Source organism: Muntiacus reevesi, chromosome 6, assembly GCF_963930625.1.
Source record: "Muntiacus reevesi chromosome 6, mMunRee1.1, whole genome shotgun sequence".
Classification (NCBI taxonomy): Eukaryota; Metazoa; Chordata; class Mammalia; order Artiodactyla; family Cervidae; genus Muntiacus; species Muntiacus reevesi.
In genome coordinates, this window is record NC_089254.1 from 95,630,174 (window position 1) to 95,636,462 (window position 6,289).

At 43.3% G+C, this 6,289-nt stretch overlaps 1 protein-coding gene across 2 annotated transcripts in view; it reads right to left on the bottom strand.

The window, feature by feature from the left end:
* PTN (pleiotrophin) overlaps positions 1-5,988 on the bottom strand; it is a 101,672-nt gene extending 95,684 nt beyond the window's left edge. Inside the window, exon 1 of one of the 2 annotated variants that reach the window (XM_065938961.1) lies at positions 5,692-5,988. The gene's annotated coding sequence lies outside the window, so the exon portion shown is untranslated. The remainder of the gene's footprint in view (positions 1-5,691) is intronic. The other variant, XM_065938960.1, reaches the window with a different exon arrangement.
* Between the last annotated feature and the right edge of the window lie 301 nt (positions 5,989-6,289).

The window sequence follows — 6,289 nt, forward strand, 5'->3', positions numbered from 1 at the left end:
CTGCGCCTTGGATAAGAAATATCCGGTGTGCAAAATGCTCTCCTGCACACTCTGGGGGGGGGGGGGGGTGTGGGCTTCTCAAGTGGTGCAATGATAAAGAATCAGCATACAAATGCAGGGGATGCAAGAGACTTGGGTTTGATCCCTGGGTTGGGAAGATCCCCTGGAGTAGGAAATGGCACCCCACTCCAGTATTCTTGCCTGGAAAATTCCATGGACAGAGGAGCCTGGTGGGTTACAGTCCATGAGGTTGCAAAGACTTGGACACAACTGAGCAGGCACACAGACACTAAAGGAAAGGCCAAGGCCAACAGCCTGATTTGGGGACCTCACGAGTCAGATTCCCTGGGGCCTGCAGCATGATCACATGTCCCATATGTTTCTTTTCAGAAGGGGTTTTGGATCCGCATTTAGAATAATGTGAGTATAGAAGGCAGGAGCATTGCAAGAAGCAGGAAGTCTCACCTTTGTGAGACAGAGACTAGGTTTCTGTTTGTCTGTTTGTGTCTCATGCCAGCTGGACATAAGAAATAAAAGCAGTGTGGGGGGGGGGGCAGTGGGAAGAGCAAGGGTGGGCTTTCATGGGGAGGGCTGCACCCCCATAATCAGCATTGCCATTATCTCGTCAAATACTCTGTAGCACTCAGACGCTGGATCCAGTCCTTCACACTCATTTTCTAGATTAATATTCATGTCAGTCCTAGGAGATAAGTATCATTGCCTCATCTTAGGAATAAGGAAATTGAAGCAAGAAAGATCACAATATTTGCTAACGGTCACACAGCTAGTAAGAAGTGTAACTGTGGTTTAGCTTGATTTCTTCCATCTTAGAGCTCAAATAATGGAGCATTACTGCTGATGTTTCTAACACATCACCTACATTCAGGTGGCCTGTCACACGTCCAGGTTTTTTGACTCCACCTCTCAAATCAGAATCTCTGGAGATGGGCACCAGGCATCGGGATGCTAAGATGCGACTCTAGTCATTCTGATAAACACTGAGGATCGGAATCACTACCCTGGGTGATCTGGCCATTCACTGCATAGACACTGGTGTTTAGGTTTGATGTGAGAGGCAAGTGAGAGAGAAAATTAGCTAGCCAAAGGAAGAGACGGCATTATATTATAGAGGAGAAAAAATATCCAAATTAGGAATTTTAAGATCTTATAAGAACTCCAAGATTCTTGTATGGGATCATCTTAACATCTTTAAACTTGTATCCTTATCAATTTAACAAAAAAAAGTCCTGCTCAGCCTACCTAGGTAGAATTGTTATGAAAATATGATGAGAAAATACATGTCACTAGTTCTGGAAAGCAAAAGCCTATAGCCACACTGAAGTTATGATGAAAATAATGTTCCAAGTGTTCAGTCTTGCGGCTTCAAATAATACCGTTTGTTAAAGAAGAGGTAAGGTTTCTGTCTCCATTATGGAAGTGAGTCCGAGCCATGCAAGGTCAAAGGCTTTAAAATGAGCAAGGTGAAGTGTGATCAGGAAGACACTCCACAGAATTGGCAGATCTATACGTTTGCAATAATGGAGGTGAGGGGAAGAGAGGAGAACTTCTTCTAGAGGTTCAAGGTTGAGAATGGGGTACTTGGATTTAAACAGGAAATTGGTACCAGGTGATGTTTGTAGGGATTGACTACGGAAGACAGTCAAAGTCACTGGAGCGTGAGGAAGAGCAGAGAGAATGGTATTCAGAATCATTAGCTTACTTTTTCACTCATTCATCAGACATTTATCAAGCATTTCAATGCTCCCACTCTAGATATTCTAGGGTTCTAGAGATGAATGACAGTGTCCCTGCCTTCAAGGGGTAAATGGGGTGGGTGGAGTGGAGCTGGTGGTAAAATGGAGCTGGTGGTAAAAGTGAGAAATCCTAAGAGGTAAATGATGCGCTTTCCCAATGTTAACACAGCTGGGAAAGGAGGAACTGAAGTCTTGGGAAGCGGTGACAGAGGGGCTGAGAAGGAAAGAGGAGGGAGAATTAGAGCGCCACCTAGAGGGAGGATTTGCCTGGGAAAACCCACTCTTGGAGGCTTTAATTTCAGACTGATTCAGTTTCACCCAAATTCCACACTGAAGTTTGAGGACTTGCTGTCTTTCTCTCCATGTTTGTCTATAATTTCACTGAAGGACAGTCATCTCATATCTCAGTATAAAAAGTGGAAGAAGTGGGAGTAAAAGCTGAGAGTTATAGAATGCTATGTGTGCCTTAAAATGTTTTTGGTTCTTATTCAGCACAATTCTTAGAATTAAGAGCCCAAGTGTCAGTTACTATTGACTTACTTCATTCAAGATTAATATATAACAATAGATTTTTTAACTTACTGTGAACTTTAAGAATCTTAAGAATTCTGGTTTTAGGAAACTCATTATGATGATGTTTTTATTTGAAATGTCACTTTATCTAAATCTACTACAAAGAAATGACTCCAAAATAAAGCAATGTAGAAGAAATTTAATTATTTCTCAAAATACCTTGAGCATGAACCATTCACTGTATTCCTTGCCTACTTAAAAGAAAAAGGGATTTGTGGTGAGTGTGATCTACATAATCAAATCTGCAATGTTACCATAATTATAATGCCCTCTGATAACATTACATTATAGTTAGCCTTCTAAACCACAGAAGTCTTAACTTGTCATTTACCAACTAGTAAAATAGGGAGGAACAAAGGGCTTGCTATGTTTGACAATCTAGAAAGATCATATGACACCTGGAAAACTATGCCACATAAAAGATTGGCAAGAAGTGCATGGAAAAATGGCCCAGTGGATGGAAACTTGAAATGGACATAAACATCAAGAATGGAGAACAGCTTTCCAACACAAGGCTGTGGCCTAAATTCCACTCAAGCCAATTGACTTGATGGGAAAAAGCAGGCCCAGCTCATAGAGAGAAGCTCCATATCTGAATATTATTTTACCCCATGTGTGACATGGACCTGAGTCAAGAGGAAACAAAAGCGCTCTGATTATTCATTAGAACTGCAGCCAAAAGAGACAACATCATTCACCCTTAGAGAGGCTCCACTCAGCATCTAACTAAGGGAACAAGGGCAATTGGAGATGTCCGGCTCACCAGATGCCTAAAGGTGAGCATCTCTTCACACAGGACTGACCTGCACTCAGCTTGCCCCTAGATCACCCTGGGTGGTCGTGGTTCCCTTAGGAGGGAGTCAAGGACAGTTCCCCTTTTTACTATGTCATCATATTAAAAAGTGTATTTGGAGAACTGGAATTCAAAGTCAGAATTCGGACTACTGGCCCTGAATCCACTATCAACTCATGTACCATTTTGAACAAGCCAACCAAACTCGGTCTCCTGAGAAAATTTTGAATAGTAATAAAATACCACATGGCAAATAAGAATATGATCAGAATTCACGTGAGAATGTCATTTAAATATGAAAGCAAGAGTATCTTCAAAAGGAAAATAATATTTCAACTCAAAATATTTAATTTCTAAGATTGACTTTATTGATAAAAGCAATTAAATGATTTAAGGACCTTATTTCTCTCAAGTTATTTCCAATGATCAGGTTCTGTGAAAATCCAAACCAGGCCACAAGGTTTTCTAGAGTAAAAACATCAAAAATGTTCATTTAAATATGTAGGTTCTGTGACATATTGCTATATGTGAAGACTAAGGTACACGTGGAAATTTTCAATAAATTAGTAAATTTATTATTCCCAATATCATGAAAAGAAGTCTAGAAATCCACAGAATTGTGTTATAATATACTCTAAATATTTTTAAATGTTACTATTCTCATTCTGTGTAAGACCCCATTGAAAAGTCAGATAATAAAAAGTCACATATTAACTGAGTTTCTTTTCTCTCACAGCTCAAGCTTTGAAAACACAATACACTTGTCCTGAAAAGCAAACAGCAGGGACACAGCAGCTAACTCGTTAAGTATGGCTTCAGGTGGGTGTTCCTTAGAGAGGCTTTTCCCTAAATGAGAAAAAAATGTCCTAAAAGAGGCCTGGGAAGAGGAGGAGAAGAAAGATCAACTTCTACCGATTGAAAGTACAATTAGAGAATTCAAAGCACCAAAGTTTCTTAAAGCACAAAATAATAGGGTTTTGTTTTTTTTTTAATGAAATAATTGTTTAAAAGTCATCCTCTAATTTAAATGAAAAAGTACAAATATTGCTTCTCTGAAATAACTCATGTCCCAAAGGGAGGAAAAAAGAAAATATCCACTCTCATTGCCTTTGAATTTAACTGGACTATAAATTTTCTTAATGACTTGGTCTTTAGAATGCCTAATTTATTTAAAAATAAAACCATAAAAAAGATGGAAAATAGAAGCTTTATTTCCTATGCTGAGAGACAGCTCTTTTGTCTCACTCCCATTACCTTCCAATATTTCAAATATCAGTTTATCCCCAGATGCTCAAGAGGCTAAAATGGGCTTTACTGTTTCATCAACTCCACATTTGCCTGAAATCATGAAATTGCTTCATTATGTTTTTAGTTTAAAAGCTTTCTTGATAGTTCCTGGATCTCCTCCCAGGCCCTTTCCTCCAACACACACACACACACACACACACACACACACACACACACACACACACATCACCTTTCTCAAGCTGTTAAAGCAAATTGCCTAAATAACCCTCAAGATGAAACATGCCAAATGCCAAAAGACCAGAATTTAATTTTTCTCAAATTGTTCATTCTCCGCAGTCGTTGCCACCCCTCCCACCATATGCCACTCCTAGTTTTTCAGTGTCTCCCCCAGACTTATAAATCTATAAATCAGTTGTTAACAGAGGTAGGGGTAAGTTAACAAGAGTGTAAGTAAACTCAGTGTTGTGTTAAAGAAAAAAGGGTGCCTGCGCGTGTGTGTGTGTGTGTGTGTGTGTGTGTGTGTTGAAGAGAAAGGAAGTTTTGTTTTATGTATTAAGCAGGGAAGGGAAGGAGTAGGATACATTCCTCTCTTTTAAAATATTTTAACTTATTAGATGCATCAACTCAAAAATTAAGAATCTAGCCAGTTAGCAATAAATATACCCTAGCTTTATGTGGGGGAAATAAAAGGTTCAAGTGTCTCTGTACAGGGCAATTATTAAAATTATTCAAATGAGAAGTGCAAGGTGTGTCTTTTAAACTTTGTACAGAACCATTTCTAGAACCATTCCCGGGCTGGCAGGCAGGACGAGGAGTGCCCAGATGCTCTGGGAGGGACGCGCAGTGTAGCTGCTGGCACTGGGAGGAACAAGCTCCCACTCGGTACCTAGAAATGCCAGCTGAGATGCATCAGCTGGCAAGCCCTGGGGCCATCCGGGAAGCTGAGGAAGGACGGGAAAATGAGCCTGCTTGCTCAGGCTGCCTTACTTTCTCTCTCTTCTCTGCCCAGCCACAGACACACCTACTGCTCAGGTACCACAAAGGGCAAAGCCCCCGCACGCTCGCCATCCAGCTGGAAGCCGGGAACCCAGTCCACATGCACATCCCATAACATTACAAAAGCTTACACTCTTCCCACGGGTCCCTGACTGTCCGACCTGACTCCCCCAAAGTAAGCCTCTGGAGCACATCAGTGTTGAAAGCACCCCGCGAGCAGAGACACCAGCAGCCTCTCTCCCACTCCTCCCAGCATCACGCGCTGGCGCCCAGAAAGGTGTCGATCCGAGACACCTCTGGAGGAATCGCGCATTCGCTTCGACTTACTTGGAGTCGCAAACGAGCGGTGCGCGCTCAGGCTGCCTTTGTTGATCCGGGAGAGGTTTTCCTGCCCTGAGTCCAGGTACCCAGGTCGCTGGTGCCCGCGGCGGCCGCTGCTCTCTGCCTCCCGCACGCCCGAGGACTCCCTGCTCTCTCTCCTCCCCTCTCCACTTCGGCTTTTCCTCTGCTCTGCGGCTCCCGTGGCGGGATTTTTGGACTGGAAGGCGGGGAACCCGATCCTGCCTGGGACTGGCGCACGCCCTGCCGGGGAGGGGACGGAAGGGAAATGGAGAATGGGAGGGATGCGAGGAGCGGGCTGGGAGCGGACGCGGCTGGGGAGGGGGGAGCGCGCCGTTCCCTCGCGAGCTGATTGGGAAGCTGCTTCTTAAACGCGAGGTTCTCCCGGGGGCCGTCTCGGCCCCCACCCTCGGCGCCAGCCCGCGGATTGGAACCCAGAGGCCGGGGGATGAAAGACTAGTTTCATTTTTAGCAGGGACCGATGCAATATCCCTTTGCCAAACTTTGCGCAGTACCTCTTCTGCAGGTGGGTGCGTACCCCAGTTTACCAAGTAGCAGATCTGAAATGGACAGTTGAGGGTATCTT